Source organism: Salmo salar, chromosome 16 (genome assembly GCF_965601325.2).
Source record: "Salmo salar chromosome 16, fSalSal1, whole genome shotgun sequence".
Classification (NCBI taxonomy): domain Eukaryota; kingdom Metazoa; phylum Chordata; class Actinopteri; order Salmoniformes; family Salmonidae; genus Salmo; species Salmo salar.
Genome location: NC_138306.1, coordinates 14,458,902 through 14,481,040, shown reverse-complemented (window position 1 = coordinate 14,481,040; position 22,139 = coordinate 14,458,902). Strand labels below are relative to the sequence as shown.

Here is a 22,139-nt window from a genome sequence, read left to right as displayed (position 1 = left end):
GTAGTCCACTAAATAACTATAATAGTTTCCTTTGTATTATGACATTTAAAGAGGGAGAAAAATATATTTTTAAACTCAAAATATGTCACTAAACCATGACTCCTGACCCGAGGGACAAGCCAATTTCATTGTACTGACCCTGCTCTACAATATATAAAAATAAAGGTTTGCAATATAACTGTCTTACGTGTTTTATTAATAATAAAACACTTCAATTAAAACAAAAACTATATTTTTTGTGTCATTATCTCACACTTTTAAGTGTTTTTCCTGGTGAATAAGGCCGGGACAGGAAAGCCACCATTTTCGTAGAATGACCCAGTTCAGTTCACTTAATAGAGTTGACCTTAACATCAGGGATGAATCCCTAAGGGTGGTCGATAGTGAGCACCAGAAGGAGTAGACGCTTCTCAGACTACCTCCTCCCCACCCTTGCTTACATTTTATTTAAATTCTACTTTTGCCCGACCAAACTGCTACAATGAGCAAACACTATGAGAAACACGGCCATGGGGAAACGAAATAATCCAAAAATAACCGGCAAGAGAGACGGCAAAGTCCCTACGGTTGTCTGAACCCACCACAGCACAAGACGAGGATGGCGACACTTGCGTTAGCCAGGCCGTAATGGCTAGCATGGCTAACCCTGACTCGGAGCCTTCACCGACTATCATATTAGCAGCTATCAAGAACATGGAATAGGACATGAACACTCGATTTAATCATCTGCACTCATCCTTACAATCAGTGCAAACCTCATTGTCTAACCACACAACCCGCATTATTGACCTGGAAGGAAACGCTGGTGACCACGAGACAAGCATCGCCAAAATTGAAGAGCTACCAGCAGCCAACAAAGCTATGAAACTCAAGCTAATTCACGTCGAGGGACGTTCAAGGCGTTCGAATCTCAAAATTACAGGCTTGGAAGAAGAAATTGAGAAGGGCAGACCAACTCAGTTTGTGGCAGAACTCATACCAAAACTGTTAGAGATTGGGAATTTCCCCTCTTCCCTGCTCGTCTGATTCTTACCCATGGTACGGTAGAGAAGGTACCACAGGATGCCGAGTCTTTCATTGACAGGATAACTACAATAGCCACCGACGCCTACGACCGGTAGGGCCGTCCGGAGTAGCTGTTCCCACGGGAGAGGTAAATCCGATTATCCCGCCGATTTTGGATATGACAGCACTGTCATAGTTCTACATGTGTAAAGACTGCACCCGGCCGGGTTCCCTGTTTCAATATAGGGACATATTGACTACCAGTTGCAATTTTAGCATGTAAATCTTGGTGGGGCAAACTCAAACATTTATTTTTTTAGATGCATGCCAGTGAAGCCGCTACACAACACAACACTAAACAATATATTCATTGCACTATAACGGTGACAAACGCATACTCCCGGAGTGTTTATACTCAATATCTCCCTAATATTAAAGAAAGATAAAGATGAAGATCCATTTTCATATCGTCCTATTTCCCTCCTTAAGGTGTTTACTAAAATACTTGCAAACAGACTAAATAAATGCATTTTGATTATAATTCATCCTGACCAAAATGGTTTTTATCCCAGACAGATTCTAATTTTCCAACATTAGGCAACTGATGAATGTCATGTATTCCAAACATGACAAACATTCTAAAGTTGCCATTATTGCACTTGCCGCTCAAAAAGCATTTGACCAAGTGGAATGGAACTTCATTCTTACAGTAGTAAATGAGTTTGGTTAGGCCGAGAATTTTGTCTCTTGGGTTGAAATACTATATGTGTGGCCGACTGCTTCAGTTCTCACTAATTACAATGAATCACCTCCGTTTTCACTTTAGCGTTCCAGCCGCCATGGGTTCCCCTTGAGTCCGTTGCTATTCGCCATTTCTATGGAACCCTGAGCTATTAGTATGAGGAGCCATCCTGTCATTGCTACTTTAAACACGGGCAAGGTTGATCACCGCACTTATGTTATTTATATATATTTAACTTATATATATTTAGTGAATTCATGCCTCTTAAAGGCTACTTAAACCCAGAGTTTCTTAAAAATATACATTTTAAAATCTCAGGAGACTAAACTGAATATGTTGGTGCTGTCATCCCCAAGGATCCTAAGTTCAATTTATAAATCAACTATCTAGACATGATAGAGAAGTTGAAGCGCAACATTGAGATTGAGAGTGTTGCCTCTATCAATGATAGGCCGTGTTAACGTTCTCTTTCAGAATCTGCCTATATTTTTCACTAAAGCTTTTGTCACATCATTGGATTATATCATCTTGCCATTTGTGTGGGGATACAAAGTACACCGTATCTCGAGAAAAAAACCAAACATGTAATCAAGCCCAAAGAATTAGGGGGCCTGAGTTTGCCAAATTTACAGCATTATTATTGGGCAGCAAATGTTAGAGCACTGGTTTATTGGCAGGATGCATACCCTACCCTGGCGTGGTAATGTAGCTCTCTCCACCTTCATGGCTTGCTATTGAAGAAGATATACACAACACCTCTTCCAGCACTTCTCTTTTCATCAACTAAATCCCCTACATGTATTACTGGCAATAACTTTATGCCAAAAAATGTATTACAATTTTGGTATCAAATAAGGAAAACCACCGTACGCCTATTTGCCATAACCATGCCCCCCTCCCCCACTAAATGACAATACTTTTCTATTCTGGAAGAGAAAGGGCATTACTACTATTGCAGACCTTTACATCAATAATACTTTTGCCACGTTCGCACAGTTGAGGGAAGCTTACAAACTCCCGGTATCGAATTTCCTCCGACGTTCGCTTAAATATACCACATTTTGAGGCGATTACACCAGCTCGCGAACTGTATATTTTCATGAACCTCGCCCTTGACTCCAAGAGTTTGATTTCCAGATTTGTAGATTACTTCACAGCATATTACTCTGTATCCACACAACATTTGAAGGAAACCTGGGAGGAAGACCTTGGTATGCAGATTACTGATGACAGTTGGGCTGATTGCCTTCGAGATATTCACTTGTGCTCGATAAACTCCCAGTGGTGGAAAAAGTACTCAATTATCATACTTGAGTAAAAGTTAAGATACCTTAATAGAAAATGACTCGAGTAAAAGTGAAAGTCACCCAGTAAAGATACTACTTGAGTAAAAGTTAAAGTATTTGGTTTTAAATATACGTAAGTGTCAAAAGTAAATGGAATTGCTAAAAGTATGACTCATTTAACATTCCTTATATTAAGCAAAACATACAGCACCATTTTCTTGGTTTTTATTTATTTACGGATAGCCAGGGGCACACTCCATCACTCAGACATTATTTACAAACGAAGCATGTGTTTAGTGAGTCCGCCAGATCAGATGCGGTAGGGATGACCAGGGATGTTCTTTAGATAAGTGTGTGAATTAGACCATTTTCTTGTGCTGCTAAGTACTTTTTGGTGTCAGGGAAAATGTATGGAGTAAAAAGTACATTCTTTTCTTTAGAAATGTAGTGAAGTAAAAGTTGTAAAAAATATAAATATTAAAGTAGTGGTACCCCAAAAAACTACTTAAGTATTACTTTCAAGTATTTTTACTTAAGTACGTTACACAACTGGTGTTGTAGCCTAAATGTTTAGACTTGAGGCGCATTATTCCCTCTCAAGTCGAAACGATGCTAAACCATAAAGTTTGCACAGTGTTGCCGGTATGGTGAGAACTCGATCCGTTGGTATGATGATACGAGCGCTTATTTAATAGAGCGCCCCGTAAGCCACGCTTCAGTGGGTAGAGCTAGGCATGTTGCGCTTGGATACATTTTAATATGGTAAAAAGTCTCTCAATTTACTATGGGTCCGCCGTGGTTCTGTGTAGCCTAGTTATGCTAATATTTGAGACCAGTGTATTTCAGTTAATTTTATCTTTGAGTAGTGAACTGGGAAAAAACGAGTCCCAGACAGTTCGCAATAGAACATATGCAGAGGGGGCATCGATTACTACCCATATTATTGGGATCATTCGAATACCACCAGTGTTTGGAATACATTGAACTCGTTCACAAAACGGACCATGTGACGCCTTTTCAGGTCCGCGGTGAGTCTGTGTAAATGATGTGATTAAATATGGACACAGGTTTATAGCAGTGGATGTCATCTATTCATTTGGTGTTATAGTATTTCTAAGTAACAGCCATATAACAAACAACCTGCCGGTTGCTGCCGCCACTGGTTCTTTCTCCCCCTCAAGTCACTCACTGCCCACACCCAAAAACTTGAATACCATTACTTACCATGACGTCTTTATGGAAAGCCAAACTCCGACAATATATGGATATTGTCGGAGTTTGCTGGCCATTTATACTGGTGTTGCTCTTTGTATTTGCTTATTGAAATGGTAAATAAAGACTATGCTTTCATTTTCAATTAAGACACAATGAAGACACTGAACGCATGCTTTTATATGGTCTTTATATCTGTATTACAGCAAGTCAAATAAAGATTTGTGCAAACTGGAAGTGTGACTTCTTTCCCCAAAGATTTCCTAAGGCTGAAGTATTTAGTCAGTGATCAGTTATTCCATACCAAGGCTAGATATGGCTGAATGGCAACACCACACACTTTTGCAATGCAACTAATTAATCTCATTGGTAGATGACTGTTCAGTCTGAATATTCCATTAATGAAAAGATGGATTTATTGGCTGAGTGAAGGTTTTATTAAACCTTCAAAAAAAAAAAAAAGGCACACACTCCTAAACAATAAAGCAAGTAAAAAAAATAAAGCAATTGACAGGGAAAGTAATTTACAACATCAATTATAGTCACAGCTTCCATCCTCTGTTTGCTTAACTGGGGGAATGGGATGTAGAAATGGTTTACAATAGGCAGTAGGGCTCAACAGGCGGAATGCGTCCCAAAGGGCACCCTATACCCTATAACTGTTCCCTGTATAATGCACTACTTTTGACCAGAGCCCGATGGGCCCTGGTCAGCATTAGTGCACTAAATATACAGAATTGGGTGCCATTTGGGACACATTACATCTGTTGGTGAAGCCACCTGAAATCAATGGCTGAATACCAATTGTCCATCCCTCTCCTCATGGATATGCAAGCAATGGATAGGTGGAAGCAATGGCTTGAGCTACTTTACACCATTGTTAAATCCCTGAGATGAGAAGAATTGTGTAGGTCCACACTTTGGGAGAAAGACAATGGTTATGCAGCCAATGTTAACGGCCACACATCTTTGAGTCATTAGTAAAAAAGGGTATGTAGTAGTACTGTAGGCAAGACAATTGATCCAGAGCTGTATAGGTTAATTATAGACTAAAGTAACAGGCAGGTAGATGGGGGGCCAGGTGGGATTGGGCCAGGCATGTACAGGGGTCAGGCCAGGGTGTCACGGTCCAAGAGCCTCAGGCCCTCTGGGAAAAGGGAGACAGAGAGAAGATGAGGGCTAGTGAGAGCATGGCTAAGACCATAGTACACCACATGCACTGGGGGTAGAGAGTTATCAAGTGTTGCTGTGGACGATGGATAATCTGACTAACACACACACACCTGCTTGACCTCACTGTGATACTGTAGGCCTACTTATGTTACTTTTCTGAGTCAATTCAGGTAGCATTCAATGTGTTAACCATGGTGGCCAGCATTGTAAATAAAGAGATGAGCAGCAAGATAATCAGCCTGTCTGTGGAACATTTCCCCTTAATGTATTTAAGTCAGCCAGGTCCATCTTTTCAAAGAAACAACATTTAATTAAATCTGTATTTGAGTAAAATAAGGAGTCTAAACAAGGACTGAAGCAATAGTTTTCACTTCTTTACCTGGGAAATAACCAACAACCATGGATAACCACAATGAGAATAAGGTGAGGAAAAAGTCCGTCAGCCAGGCCCATCTTTTTAAATCTCTAGTGGAGTTCTGGTCACAAGATATTCAAAAAAATTGTTCTATTCTCAGCCAGGTCCATTTTTTTCTAAGAAAGCACAATATAATCTCCATTTGACCAAAATAAGTAGTTTTGGTGTGATCACAAAAAAAAGCATAAAATTCAAGTAAAGAGAGCCACAGTCAGGCAGACAAATCTGAATGTTCTATCATAAAGTGAGAATAATTAGTTTCCCTGGTAGATATGGCTGCTTATTACAAATACTATAAAACAGTAAATTAATAGATTATATTCACTGCTATAAATCTGTCTCCAACATCAATCATATAGTTTAAACTGCGGACCTTTGAAAAATAAAATCTCCATGTGAAAAGGCGTCAAATGTTTAATGCTTTTTGGCCTGTCCCCAAATTAATATAGTTGCTTCAGAGTTCGTTTTAATATTTCAACCTACGTGTCCTGATCCCCTCTGGTGTGGGTGGATGAAATCACGTACGCACCTGGTCTAGTCAACATGTCCTGTCACAAATTTCATGACTTGACTAAACTTGATAGAAAATAAAATAACTTAACACACGACTTGGAGCTTCAAAACTCGGGACTCGACTTTGACTTCAAATTATCTGGCCAGGTTTGAAATGTTTTGTCACTCATTTTGTGGCACAGAGTCTACTAGGATTATCACTTTACAAGCATCCAGAGACAGTAGCTGCAGCATCGCCCTTGCAAAAAAAGAAACCTGCAACAGATTGTTTAGTGAAACGCACACTCGGCACTCTGATTGGACCAACAAACTGTCAGTCAACATAGGTCGGGTGAGCTATCGAACAGATTGCTGATTTTCAGCCATAGGATCGGGTGCAGCACAAACATCAAATTGTAGGCAGAGAGGATTACCATAATAAATAAATATGCAGCTCCAAAAATTGTTTGGTGATCAAGAATTTTAACGGTTTACTTTTCAAGCTCACCAGCAATAGGGCAACAATTACTATCGTAGGCCTACTGGTCTTTTGGTATGTAACAATGGATTGAAATTGATCATTTAACTTATAAAGCTTGCATTTGGAATTTGTTCAAATGAATTATTACTGTGGCGAAGACTGACCTTAAGAGTGGAGTGCTTTTTTTCTCTTATTGAAATGTTTGCGGCTGCTTTCACACGTTTATGTGGTAAATCTATATTCCATCTAATACTACAATCATTTCTATCATTTCATCCTGTACCGTTTATTGCAACATGTAGACATTTCGGTTTCATGTTTGATAGGCCTAAGATACAGTTTCATGTTATAGTGTAAAACTATTGGTCGCTAAATCCGGAGAAATGGTAGACCATGTAAAAAAAACTATTGGTCACTAAATCCGGCTAGAAGGACCATGTAAAAACGGTTGGCTGTGAATGCCCTCACTCACTATATACTTGTAACTGATTGGTTTGGTTTGGTTCTGCCCACTACAGTGCTGTCCGGTTAGAACATGATGTTGAGGCCCACCACGGTACTCTTGATAGTCACCACACACACACACACACACACGATATATTAGGTAGACTGAGCTGCCAAAGTAACAGGATTTAAGGGATACTGAAGGGACTGTGAGGGGAAAATTAGGTGGAGAGGTGCAGGTCGGCCTTTATTACATATAGCCTATCATTTCTTACCCTGCTCTGTGTTGGCGTGATGTTTAGTGAAATCAAAATCCTATTTTGTCACATGCGCCGGATACAACAGGTGTGGACCTTACAGTGAAATGCTTACTTACAAGCCCTTAACCAACAATGCAGTTAAGAAAGTATTTCCTGAAATAAACTGAAGTAAAAAAGAAAACCGAAAACAAATTAAAGAGCAACAATAAAATAAGAGTAACAAGGCTATATACAGGGGATATATTGGCCATATACCATAACCCCCCGGGGTGCCTTACTGCTATTATATACTGGTTAACATAATTAGAACATTAAAACATGTTTTTTTTTTGTCATACCGTGGTACAAGGTCTGATATACCACGGCTTTCAGCCAATCAGTATTCAGGGCTCAAACTCGGTTTATAAACTGTAAATACACTGAACAAAAATATAAACACTGAACAAAAATATAAACAACATGTAAAGTGCTGGTCCCATGTTTCATGAGCTGAAATAAAAGATCCCAGAAATTTTCCATATGCACAAAAAAGCTGATTTCTCTCAAATTCTGTGCACGAATTTGTTTACATCCCTGTTAGTGAGCATTTCTTCTTTGCCAAGATAATCCATCCCCCTGACAGGTGTGGTATATCAAGAAGATGATTTAACAGCATGATCATTACACAGGAGCACCTAAAAGGCCACCCATGAATGTACATTTGTCACACAACACAATGCCACAGATGCATCAAGTTGAGGGAGTGTGCAATTGGCATGCTGACTGCAGAAATGTCCACCAGAGTTGTTGCTAGAGAATTAAATGTTAATTTCTCTACGATATGCAGTCTCCAACGTCATTTTAGAACATTTGGCAGTACTTCCAACCAGCCTCACAACCGCAGACCATGTGTATGGCGTTGTGTGGGTGAGCAGTTTGCTGATGTCAACGTTGTAAACAGAGTGCTCCATGATGGCGGTGGGGTTATGGTATGGGCAGACATAAGCTACGACCAATGAACACAATTGCATTTTATCGATTGGCAATTTGAATGCACAAAAATATTGTGACGAGATCCTGAGGCCCATTTAAAAAAAAAAGTATCTGTGACCAACAGATGCATATCTGTATTCCCAATCATGTGAAATCCATAGATTAGGGCCTAATAATTTATTTAAATTGACCGATTTCCTCATATGAACTGTCACTTAGTAAAATCTTTGAAATTGTGGCATGTTGCGTTTATATTTTGCGTTTATAGATTTCTCTCTTTGCTTATTTGAGCTGTTCTTGCCATAATATGGACTTGGTATTTTACCAAATAGGGCCATCTTCTGGATTCCACCCGTACCTTGTCACAACACAACTGATTGGCTCAAACACATTAAGGTAAGAAATTCCACAAATTGACTTTTAACAAAGCACACCTGTTAATTGAAATGCATTCCATGTGACTACCTCATGAAGCTGGTTGAGAGAATGCCAAGAGTGTGCAAAGCTGTCAAGGCAAAGGGTGGCTAATTTGATGAATCTAAAATATATTTAACACTTTTTTTGGTTACTACATCACTCCATATGTGTTACTTCATAGTTTGTCTTCACTATTATTCTACAATGTAGAAAATAGTAAAAAAAAGAGAAAGACCCTCGAATGAGTAGGTGTCCAAACGTTTGACTAGTACTGTATATAAATCATTTTTTAAGAGAAACGCCATGGCGGCCACAGTGCAACTTAGAAGTATCCCAAAAACGTGACCAATTTTTCACCCGCTACATCATTTTCAAAGTAGCTCAATTTGTACCTCAATCCAGGGATGGAAGATGTGGCTGTACTCCTAATTATTCCATTATCCGAACTGACAAATTGGGATGATTTAAAAAAGAGCAGTATTTCAATTATTTTTATAAAACTGCCTTTCTCGTTATGCTAAGTAGCAGAAGTCACAGCAGCCACTGTGAAATTACATTACATTTAAGTCATTTAGCAGACGCTCTTATCCAGAGCGACTTACAAATTGGTGCATTCACCTTATGATATCCAGTGGAACAACCACTTTACAATAGTGCATCTAAATCTTTTAAGGGGAGGGGGGGGTTAGAAGGATTACTTTATCCTATCCTAGGTATTCCTTAAAGAGGTGGGGTTTCAGGTGTCTCCGGAAGGTGGTGATTGACTCTGCTGTCCTGGCGTCGTGAGGGAGCTTGTTCCACCATTGGGGTGCCAGAGCAGCGAACAGTTTTGACTGGGCTGAGCGGGAACTGTGCTTCCTCAGAGGTAGGGGGGCCAGCAGGCCAGTGGTGGATGAACGCAGTGCCCTTGTTTGGGTGTAGGGCCTGATCAGAGCCTGAAGGTATGGAGGTGCCGTTCCCTTCACAGCTCCGTAGGCAATCACCATGGTCTTGTAGCGGATGCGAGCTTCAACTGGAAGCCAGTGGAGAGAGCGGAGGAGCGGGGTGACGTGAGAGAACTTGGGAAGGTTGAACACCAGACGGGCTGCGGCGTTCTGGATGAGTTGTAGGGGTTTAATGGCACAGGCAGGGAGCAAAGCCAACAGCGAGTTGCAGTAATCCAGACGGGAGATGACAAGTGCCTGGATTAGGACCTGCGCCGCTTCCTGTGTGAGGCAGGGTCGTACTCTGCGAATGTTGTAGAGCATGAACCTACAGGATCGGGTCACCGCCTTGATGTTAGTGGAGAACGACAGGGTGTTGTCCAGGATCACGCCAAGGTTCTTAGCACTCTGGGAGGAGGACACAAGGGAGTTGTCAACCGTGATGGCGAGATCATGGAACGGGCAGTCCTTCCCCGGGAGGAAGAGCAGCTCCGTCTTGCCGAGGTTCAGCTTGAGCTGGTGATCCGTCATCCACACTGATATGTCTGACAGACATGCAGAGATGCGATTCGCCGCCTGGTTATCAGAAGGGGGAAAGGAGAAGATTAATTGTGTGTCGTCTGCATAGCAATGATAGGAGAGACCATGTGAGGATATGACAGAGCCAAGTGACTTGGTGTATAGCGAGAATAGGAGAGGGCCTAGAATAGAGCCCTGGGGGACACCAGTGGTGAGAGCGCATGGTGCGGAGACAGATTCTCGCCACGCCACCTGGTAGGAGCGACCTGTCAGGTAGGACGCAATCCAAGCGTGGGCCGCGCCGGAGATGCCCAACTCAGAGAGGGTGGAGAGGAGGATCTGATGGTTCACAGTATCAAAGGCAGCAGATAGGTCTAGAAGGATGAGAGCAGAGGAGAGAGAGTTAGCTTTAGCAGTGCGGAGAGCCTCCGTGACACAGAGAAGAGCAGTCTCAGTTGAATGCCCAGTCTTGAAACCTGACTGATTAGGATCAAGAAGGTCATTCTGAGAGAGATAGCAGGAGAGCTGGCCAAGGACGGCACGTTCAAGAGTTTTGGAGAGAAAAGAAAGAAGGGATACTGGTCTGTAGTTGTTGACATCGGAGGGATCGAGTGTAGGTTTTTTCAGAAGGGGTGCAACTCTCGCTCTCTTGAAGACGGAAGGGACGTAGCCAGCGGTCAAGGATGAGTTGATGAGCGAGGTGAGGAAGGGGAGAAGGTCTCCGGAAATGGTCTGGAGAAGAGAGGAGGGGATAGGGTCAAGTGGGCAGGTTGTTGGGCGGCCGGCCGCGAGATTTCATCTGGAGAGAGAGGGGAGAAAGAAGTCAAAGCACAGGGTAGGGCAGTGTGAGCAGGACCAGCGGTGTCGTTTGACTTAGCAAACGAGGATCGGATATCGTCAACCTTCTTTTCAAAATGGTTGACGAAGTCATCCGCAGAGAGGGAGGAAATGAAATGACATGTAGAATATCACGCTGAACAACAAAAGGATATTTCAGCCTAGCATGAGGATGAAAAAGGCAGCTTAATAAAAACTAGCAGTATTTCAAATCATCTCGATTTGTTATTTCAGATAATGGGATCGTTAGGACCCCTCAATCCCTGGATTGAGGTACGTTTAACTATATCCCGCTCCGGCTCCGCGGTGCAAACATTATGGCTTAGCATCATTTCGATTTGGAAGAAGAATGAGCCTCTAGTCGAAACATTTAGGCTAGGGGTATTGAGTGTTGAGATAGCGTGCTTTTGATGAGTGAGAGGATGATCAAAGTTTTGAAGTATGGGATGAATCTTACAGTGACCTCCAGGCAATGTTCCCTCAAATCTTTTGGGGTCACTGAGCAAATTTCAGATCTGCTGAGCACAAACTTGAAAAGTTGTGAAAATTCTGTGCAACTTCTGGCACTCGTTTACTGTGAACACTGAGGCTTTACCCACTTTAAGTTAGTTTTAACAGTGGCTATTTGATCATAATGTAGACCTACCAGAGTGGCCTACCATCAAAACAATGGATAAAATGCATTCCATAACATTTTAACATGGAAAAATATGTTATTGTTCAGCCTACAGTAGCAGCCAATGTGTGGTGTTCAATGTAGGTCTACATTTCAAATCAAATCAAATGTTATTGGTCACATACACATATTTGGCAGATGTTATTGGAGTGTAGCAAAATGCTTATGTTCCTAATTCCAACAGTGCAGTAGTATCTAACAATTCACAACAAATATAAAAGTAAAATAATGGAATTAAGAAATATATAAATAGCATGCACCACCCTCTGGAGAGCCATGCAGTTGCGGCGGTGCAGTTGCTGTACCAGCCCGACAGCCTAACAGGATGCTCTCAATTGTGCATCTGCAAAAGTTTGTGAGGGTCTTAGGGGCCAAGACGAATTTCTTTAGCCTCCTAAGGTTGAAGAGGCGCTGTTGCGCCTTCTTCACCACACTGTCTGTGTGGTTGGACCATTTCAGATTGTCAGTGATGTGTACACCGAGGAACTTGAAGCTTTCTACCTTCTCCACTGCAGTCCAGTTGATGTGGATAGAGATGTGCTCCCTCTGCTGTTTCCTGAAGTCCATGATCAGCTCCTTCGTTGTGTTGATGTTGAGGGAGAGGTTATTTTCCTGGCACCACTCCGCCAGGGCCCTCACCTCCTCCCTATAGGCTGTCTTGCCATTGTTGTTAATCAAGCCTACTACTGTTGTGTCGTCCACAAACTGGAGGCGTGCATGGCCACGCAGTCATGGGTGAACAGGGAGTACAGGAGGGGGCTGAGCACACCCTTGTGGAGCCCCTGTGTTGAGGATCAGTGAAGTGGAGGAGTTGCTTCCTACCTTCACCACCTGGCAGCAGCCCGTCAGGAAGTCCAGGACCCAGTTGCACAGGGTGGGGCTCAATTTGGTATGCAAATTGAAGTGGGTCTAAGGTGTCAGGTTAAGGTAGAGGTGATATGATCCTTAACAAGCCTATCAAAGCACTTCATGATGACAGAAGTGAGTGCTACGGGGCAAAAGTAATTTAGTTGAGTTACCTTTGCTTTCTTGGGTACAGGAACAATGGTGGACATCTTGAAGCAAGTGGAGACAGCAGACTGGGATAGGGAGAGATTGAATATGTCCATAAACACTCCAGCCAGGACGCGGCTAGGGATGTCATCTGGGCCGGCAGCCCTGCGAGGGTTAACACGCTTAAATGTCTTAGTCGGCCACGGAGAACAAGAGCCCACAGTCCTTGTGAGCGCACTGCATTGGTGGCACTGTGTTAACCTCAAAGCGGGCGAAGGTGGTGTTCAGCTTGGCCGGGAGCAAGACGTTGGTGTCCGCGACTTGGCTGGTTTTCTCTTTGTAATCCGTGATTGTCTGTAGACCCTGCCACATACGTCTCATGTCTGAGCCGTTGAATTGCGACTCCACTTTGTCGCTTTACTGAAGTTTTTGTCTGTTTGATTGCCTTACGGAGGGAATAACTACGCTGTTTGTATTCAACCATATTCCCAGTCACCTTGCCATGGTTAAATGTGGTGGTTTGCGCTTTCAGTTTTGCGGGAATGCTGCCATCTAGCTACAGTTTCTGGTTTGGGTAGGTTTTAATAGTCACAATGGGAACAACATCCCCTATACACTTCCTGATTAATTCAGTCACAGTGTCCGTGCACATGTCAATGTTATTCTTAGATGCTACCCAGAACATATCCCAGTCCGGGTGATCAAAACAATCTTGAAGCATGGATTCCAATTGATCAGACCAGCGTTGAATAGACCTTAGCATGGGTACTTCCTGTTTGAGTTTCTGCCTATAGAAAGGGAGAGATTAAATGGAGTCGTGATCCGATTTGCCGAAGGGAGGGCGGGGGAGGGCCTTGTAGGCATCCCGGAAGGGGACGTAGCAGTGGTTGAACGTTTTCCAGCGGGGGTACTACAGTCAATGTGTTGATAGAACTTGGTAGTGTTTTCCTCAAATTTGCTTTGTTAAAATCCCCAGCTACAATAAATGCGGCCTCAGGACACAGTTGAAGTTGGAAGTTTAAATGTATTTGGCTAAGGTGTATGTAAACTCAGTTTCACAATTCCTAACATTTAATCCTAGTAAAAATTCCCTGTCTTGTTAACCTGTTGGGGCTAGGGGGCAGTATTTGCACGGCCGGATAAAAAACGTACCCGATTTAAACTGGTTACTACTCTTTCCCAGAAATGAGAATATGCATATAATTAGTAGATTTGGATAGAAAACACTCAAAAGTTTCTAAAACTGTTTGAATGGTGTCTGTGAGTATAACAGAACTCATATGGCAGGCCAAAACCTGATAAGATTCCATACAGGAAGTGCCCTGTCTGTCAATTTATTGTCCTTCTGTAGCCTCTCTATCGAAAATACAGCATCTGGGCTGTAACGTGACATTTTCTAAGGCTTCCATTGGCTCTCAGTAGGCGCCAGAAAGTGTAATGAGATGTCTGCAGTCTCTGGGCTAAGTACAGCAGCTCTGTTTGTTACTGGCCTGCCTGGGGACAGTGACACTGGAGATGTGCGTTCATATGAATTCTCCATTTTGTTCTTTAAGTCTTTGAATGAATACAACGTCGCCCGGTTGGAATATTATCGCTATTTTACGAGAAAAATCACATAAAAATTGATTTTAAACAGCGTTTGACATGCTTCGAAGTACGGTAATGGAATATTTTGAATTTTTTGTCACGAAATGCGCTCGCGCATCACCCTTCGGATTGTGACCTGAACGCACGAACAAAACGGAGCCATTTCAATATAACTATGGATTATTTCTAACCAAAACAACATTTGTTGTTGAAGTAGAAGTCCTGGGAGTCCATTCTGACGAGGAACAGCAAAGGTAATCCAATTTTTCTTATAGTAAATCTGAGTTTGGTGAGGGCCGAATTTGGTGGATGTCAAATTAGCTAGCCGTGATATCTACTCAGAATATTGCAAAATGTGCTTTTGCCGAAAAGCTATTTTAAAATCTGACACCGAGATTGCATAAAGGAGTTCTGTATCTATAATTCTTAAAATAATTGTTATGTTTTTTGTGAACGTTTTATGCTGAGTAATTAAGTAAATTCACCGGAAGTTTGCGGTGTGTATGCTAGTTGCTAGTTCTTGAACATCACATGCTAATGTAAAAAGCTGGTTTTTGATATAAATATGAACTTTATTGAACAAAACATGCATGTATTGTATAACATAATGTCCTAGGAGTGTCATCTGATGTAGATCAAAGGTTAGTGCTGCATTTAGCTGTGTTTTTGGTTTTTGTGACACATATGCTTGCTTGAAAAATGGCTGTGTGGTTATTTCTGGCTATGTACTCTCCTAACATAATCTAATGTTTTGCTTTCGCTGTAAAGCCTTTTTGAAATCGGACAATGTGGTTAGATTAACGAGAGTCTTGTCTTTCAAATGGTGTAAAATAGTACTATGTTTGAGAACTTTGAATTATGACATTTTGTGGTTTTAAATTTGGCGCTCTGATGCGTCACTGGCTGTTGAATAGTGCGGGATGATTTCGTCCCACCTACGCTAGAGAGGTTAATTAAGGATCACCACTTAATTTTAAGAATGTGAAATGTTGCATTTATCAAAGAGCAGATCAATATTTTTACTTTGACAAACAAACCCTCCGCTCCTGACAGTTTCATTCTTTGGGACACATTGAAAGCCTATCTGAGGGGACAGATCATTTCCTATACTAAAGGGTTGAAGAGAAAATACGGTGTGGAACTGAATGTCCTTGAATCTGAAATCTCTGAGCTGGAGAAAACCTACCAAAGAGGCCCGACTAAAGATCTATATAGGCTTTTGGTAAATAAAAAACTGAAATATAATATTCTGAACACATATCAAGCTGAGAGGGCCATCACTAAATCAAAACAGCGTTATTACGAGCTTGGAGAGAAAGCTCACAAAGTACTGGCATGGCAACTGAAAGCAGAGGAAAGTAAGAGGACAATTAATGCTATAGAAACCCTTACTAATGAGATATCTTTCGACCCTACCGAAATTAATTATACCTTTAAGAAATACTATGAAGACCTCTACACTTCCCAATCAAGCGATGATCTGTCGGAGATCGACTCCTTTCTCTCCTCTCTCAACCTCCCATGCCTGTCAGAGGAAGACAGAGAGCGCCTGAGTGAAAACTTCTCAGTTCCTGAATTGGTGGAAGCCATTAAATCCTTACCTTCTAATAAATCTCCTGGGGAGGATGGCTTCCCTCCAGAGTTCTATAAAGAATTTAGGGAGCTGTTGGTCCCCTACCTCATGGAGGTACTTAAAAAAGCCGGGGAAGACAACTGCTTTCCAGAGTCTCTCTCTCAAGCAGTGATTACTGTAATCCACGAGAAAGGGAAAAACCCGCTAAAGTGCGCCTCCTATAGACCAATCTCTCTCCTTAACACAGATTGTAAACTGGTCACCAAGATGCTATCTAAGAGACTGGAGTCATGTCTTCCCCTGTTGGTCAACCCAGATCAGACTGGCTTCATAATTAATAGACTGTCCTCCAATAATCTCAGAAGGTTCTTTGATATAATTCACCTTGCTAACAAAAACAAGTCTCCCTCGACGCTGAAAAGGGCTTTGATAGGGTTGAATGGCCATACCTCTTTCGCGTCTTGGAAAAGTTTGGTTTAGGTACCGTTTTTGTAAATTTGATAAAATCACTCTACAAATCTCCTAAAGCTAGGATTGCTACAAATGGGATTACTTCCTCCTCTTTCCCTCTCTATAGGGGGAACAGACAAGGTTGCCCAATTAGCCCCCAACTCTTTGCCCTCGCCATCGAACCGTTGGCTGAGGCTATTAGATCGTGCCCTGACATACATGGCTTTGAGGTGGGCCCCCATACCCATAAACTATCACTCTTTGCGGACGACCTTATCTTATTTCTAACAAACCCAGAACACTCCCTCTCTCACTTGCAGATCCTACTACAGTGTTATAGCTCTTTCTCTGGATATAAGGTTAACTTCGATAAAAGCGAAATCTTACCGCTGTCTGTCTTTGACCATCATACCATCAAGCACAAGTTTCCTTTTCGATGGTCGCCTCTGGGCTTCACATATTTGGGCATAATGGTGGATGGTAACCTGAACAACCTCTATAAACTCAATCTGGCCGGCTTGTTGCAGAAGGTGGAGGGTGACCTGTGTAGGTGGATGGACTTGCCTCTCACCCTACTGGGTAGAATCAATGTGATTAAAATGAATATCCTGCCCAGATTTCTATATTTGTTTCAATCTCTCCCTATCCCCGCAGCATTCTTTTCCTCTCTTGACAAGCTGACCAGACGGTTTATCTGGCATGGCAAAACCCCGAGGGTTAGCCTGGACAAACTGACCCTGGATTACGGTCAAGGGGGCTTAAACCTCCCCAATTTTAGAATGTACTACTGGGCTGCTCAGTCTAGGTTTCTGGCTCAGAGGTTTGACAATGGTCCCTCCCCCTCATGGTTGAACATTGAAAAGCTTGAGATGAATGATGACACGGGGGCAGAATTGTTTTACAAATGGGACAGAAAATCTATAAAAACCATCACAGACAACCCTTTAATCATACATTCTGTCCTGGCATGGTGTAAACTGCATGAGCTGTTCGGACGAGGGGGATTTCTCTCCCCTAAAACCCCTTTATGGAACAATAGATTGATCCCTATGTTTTTCCAGAATAGTAACTTTAGACCATGGTCTGATAAGGGGATCACTCTTCTGGAACACTGTTATGAGGAGGGAGTTCTTATGTCTTTTGAACAGCTGAAACAGAAATACCACTTGTCTAACAGGGACTTCTTTAGCAACCTACAACTACGAGATTTTATTAGGGTGACTCTCAAGGGACAATGGAACCTACCTAAGATGTCACCTATTGAACAATTCTGCCATGCAGACCAACCACTACTCAAGACCATTTCCCGTGTTTACGATGCTCTAATGTCAGTACTAACACTGCCTGAGCTAGATAAACCCCGACTTAGATGGGAAAAAGATCTGGGTATTGATCTTGATGAGGGCCTATGGAGTGACCTATGCAGAGATGGTGTTACATCCACATTGAACTCCAGATACAGATTGATCCAGTTTAATTTCCTCCATCGGCTCTATATCACCCCATCTAGACTGCACAAGTTCAATCCTGATATCTCCTCCCTATGTTTTAGATGTGGCTCAGATGAAGGAACATTCCTCCATTCCACTTGGCAGTGTTCAAAACTACATGGTTTCTGGCAGGGGGTATGCGATACCATATCCTCAATCCACGGGGTTGCATTCCCTTTAGACCCCGAGGTCTGCCTACTGGGTAACTATACTAACACCAATCTTAGGCAAAGTCATACTATAAAGCTAACAGAAATATTGCTAGCGATTGCCAAGAAATGTATTGCCTTGAAATGGAAATCGGATTCCCCCCTACCAGTGGCAATGTGGCTATCAGAAGTTAATAGTTGTATCCCACTGGAGAAAATCACTTACTGCTTGAGGAATAAGTTAAAGACATTTTACAGAATTTTGGCCCATTCCTCCTGACAAAGATGGTGTAACGGAGTCAGGTTCGTAGGCGATTGCCAAGAAATGTATTGCCTTGAAATGGAAATCGGATTCCCCCCTACCAGTGGCAATGTGGCTATCGGAAGTTAATAGTTGTATCCCACTGGAGAAAATCACTTACTGCTTGAGGAATAAGTTAAAGACATTTTACAGAATTTGGCAACCTTTTATTGACTATATGGAGAATCTCCCCCCACACCACATTGATTGAATCTCTATATAATTCTTATATAATGTTTCACACGTAATGTATAATATGTAGCTTACAGCAGGTGACCATATGATCCTCGCCCTGAGCTCATCTACTTTAATTGTCCAGAGATTGAACATTAGCGAGTAATATACTCCGAAGTGGTGGATGGTGTGCCCACCTCCTCAGTCGGACTAGAAGTCCAGTCCGAATACCTTTTCTCCGCCGGCGGCGTCTTGGAGCAGCCTCTGGGATAAGTTCAATTGCCCTGGGGGTTCAAACAAAGTATCCAATTCGGGAAAGTCGTATTCTTGGTCGTAATGCTGGTGAGTTACCGCCGCTCTGATATCCAAAAGTTATTTCTGGCTGTATGTAATAACACAAAAAACGTTCTGGGCTAATAATGTAAGAAATAACACACAAAAAAACTCAATATTGCAAAGTTGCTTAGGAGCTAGAAGCAGAGCTGCCTTGTGTCGGCGCCATCTTACCATTTCATGAGACTTTTGAAAGAACAACAACATGTAGGGCTTGACATTAACTTATTTATCCACTTGTCCTTCAGACAAGGTGACTGAAAATGTTTGATTCAAGAAACCACTTTACAAAATAAAATGCTAATTATTCCCATACCATTATTACAGAGAATCAGACAAATTATGCTACCCTCTGCCTATTGGCTACTTAGCTTATTCAAGCCTCATAACACAAGTCTCATAACGCAATGCTGCCCCTTTAAGACAAAAAAAACCTTAATCTAACTGTCTTTTCAAAGATGTCTAGAAATGCACCTGTTTTGTGTTCTTGCAGGAAGCAATGAATCCACCATTGCTGACTACAAATGATATGTAACTAGGTTAATAAGTAACTAATTAGCAAAGGATATGTACAAATGTGCACGTCGCTACGGCTTTGATCTCAAAACAAGCACATCTATTCACAACTGCTCATGCTGTAAACAGTCCAGTTCAAAATAAATGTCTCTGATCCATGTATGGCAATGGTCTATTTGCATATAGGCATATTTTTAGGCATTGGTTATGGCGCAGTGGTCTGTGTAGAGTACGGGGCCTGAGTCGTGCGTGCCTGTCAATGCACTAGAATCATACTACGATGCGTAATGCTTACAACACAACCTATTGCATAGTTAGTTTTGCCTACTAAATCTTGCATAGTTCGTTTTGTTTCTGTATGTTGCATTGAAAGCGGCTAATATCGTGTTGATTCGATCACAATTCCAACAGTAAAGGGAAACGTTGATAGTTAGTATTCTAGAAAATTGAGTGAAGTTCAATCTCGTGCTTCTCTACGTGGGATTGATATTTCTTCTGCACGGCAGTCCCGGGGAAGATAGTTTAGAGGGAACATTGCCTCCTGGGGGTTTACCGCCACTGGTAATGTACCGATCCTTTAATATATGCACTTAGTATAGGAGGCCAGACGGTGCATCCTTGTGGCCAATGCAAGACCCATTTTTCAATTGCACAGATTCCACAGGTACTTAATAGTAGTCAATCAACATGATAGTAATGGCTTTGCCACACATGACATATGGTTGCAGCTTTAAAAGAAAAATAGGTTAATACAATTAAGAACATTAATTCCAACACAGAACTATTCTAGTTCTATTGGTCTACTGACAGCAAAAAACATACATTTGTCACACAGGTCTCCATAGTAGCCCACAGCACATTTGAAGCTGCGTTTGTCTGGGGATATCAACAGTGGTGGATAAAGTACACAATTGTCACACTTGAGTAAAAGTAAAGATACCTTAATAGAAAATGATTCAAGTGAAAGTCACCCAGTAAAATACAATTGAGTTAAAGTATAAAAGTATTTGGTTTTAAATATACTTGGGTATCAAAAGTAAACGTAATTGCTACAATATAAGTATCAAAAGTATAAATTATTTAAAATTCCTTATATTAAGCTAACCAGACACCATTTTCTTGTTATTTTATGGATACCCAGGTGCACATTCCAACAGACATCATTTACAAACAAATCGTTTGTGATCAGGGATCACGATCAGCCAGATCAGAGGCAGTAGAGATGACCAGGGATGTTCTCTTGATAAGTGTGTGAATTGGACCATTTTCCTGTCCTACTAAGCATTTAAAATGTAATGACTACTTTAGGGTGTCAGGGAAAGTATTTTTATTTAAGTACTTTACACCACTGGATATCAAACACTTGCACTGTGTGACATCAATCGAGTAAATACTGTCAACGATCCCATCTATAACAATCCCATGTTAAAATTCAGGCAAATAATAATCTTCCCAAGGACACCATCGTACACTCAGCAGAAAATGACCATGAGGACCAAAAATATCTAGTAAAATGTAACATCCATTAACCTTCAGAACATTTACAATGTTCATTAAACATATTTAATTCACAAGTGTTGTATGTTGTAAAAGTTAGTCATTTTGTTAATACAAGCATAACATTGTCAACACAACAAGTTGAATTTGAGAGCCATTGGTTATTGCAATCTCGTTTTAATTAACTATAAAAAAAAAGGTCAAAGTAACATTTTCCTGTCTGAAGAAGACCAAAGAAAACGTAGCATCGTCAACAATCACATGCTCAACTAAAGGAAAGGACTAGACCGGTGATTACCAGACCTATAGCTGATCACCTGGATGAAAAAACACCTGTTTAAATGTCACCTGAGCGAATAGGCCTACCTCCTAGCACCCCCTAGTGGCTCTTTCCCAGACATATGCCTTCCTCCATTTTGATGAACATTTAAGGTGTTAGCCAACCTCCTGCAGAACTCATTATTTTTGTATTGAAACGCTGTTGTCCATCGTAAATTGCGCTTCAAACTGTAAGTGCCTTATTACCATTTTCTCTGCAGTTTGTGTGTGTTTTAAAAAAAAAAGCGAGCATCAACGTTATGCACATTAGGGTTGTATCGTTTTGTCCGTAGGTTTCCTTATGCAGGGGGCAAATTGAGAACGTCAATTACACTTTTCTCTCGGCATACCTCATGTCAAAAAAGTTATGCATGTGGGCCGTACCGGCACAAAAAAGCAAGAACTTGTGGGGGACTTATTTTAACATGAGGTAAGCAGAAAGGAACTGACTTTTTTTCTCATTTTCAGTTGATTTTAGTAAATACTTTTTCTTACCTGCATTGTTGGTTAAGGGCTTGTCAGTAAGCAGTTCACTGTAAGGGTTACACCTGTTGTATTCGGCGCATGTAATACTAGCATTGCTAAAAGTAGCTAGCCTACGCATTTCTGCAACAGTGATAATTTATTTCCCACAAGTGATGTCCCATTTCAAATATAAAAATTGACATTTTTTTATTACCGTGTGCGTTATGTAGACGTCATTCTGGCGATGCATTCATTGCGGTTGAACGTTTGCTACGTTCCCGAAAGGTTTGTACTGAACCACACATTTCCCCCACAACGCTTCTGTACGTTCTTGACAGACATTGTGCGTTTTGTTCCGTTTGGGTGTAGCTTGAAGCAACTAATGACATTTTTAAATGGCAGCGGTGCACTTTTAAATCAAACCCAACCCTTCCCCGTT

The 22,139-nt window shown here is 41.5% G+C and overlaps 1 long non-coding RNA gene across 1 annotated transcript; it reads right to left on the bottom strand.

Annotated features, from left to right (window-relative positions):
* Positions 1-4,420: 4,420 nt before the first annotated feature.
* On the bottom strand, positions 4,421-21,874 carry LOC145861081 (uncharacterized). Its single transcript, XR_014380849.1, has 2 exons — positions 21,731-21,874; positions 4,421-5,392 (listed from the first exon to the last, which is right to left on the bottom strand). It is a non-coding gene; the product is annotated as an uncharacterized LOC145861081 (long non-coding RNA).
* Between the last annotated feature and the right edge of the window lie 265 nt (positions 21,875-22,139).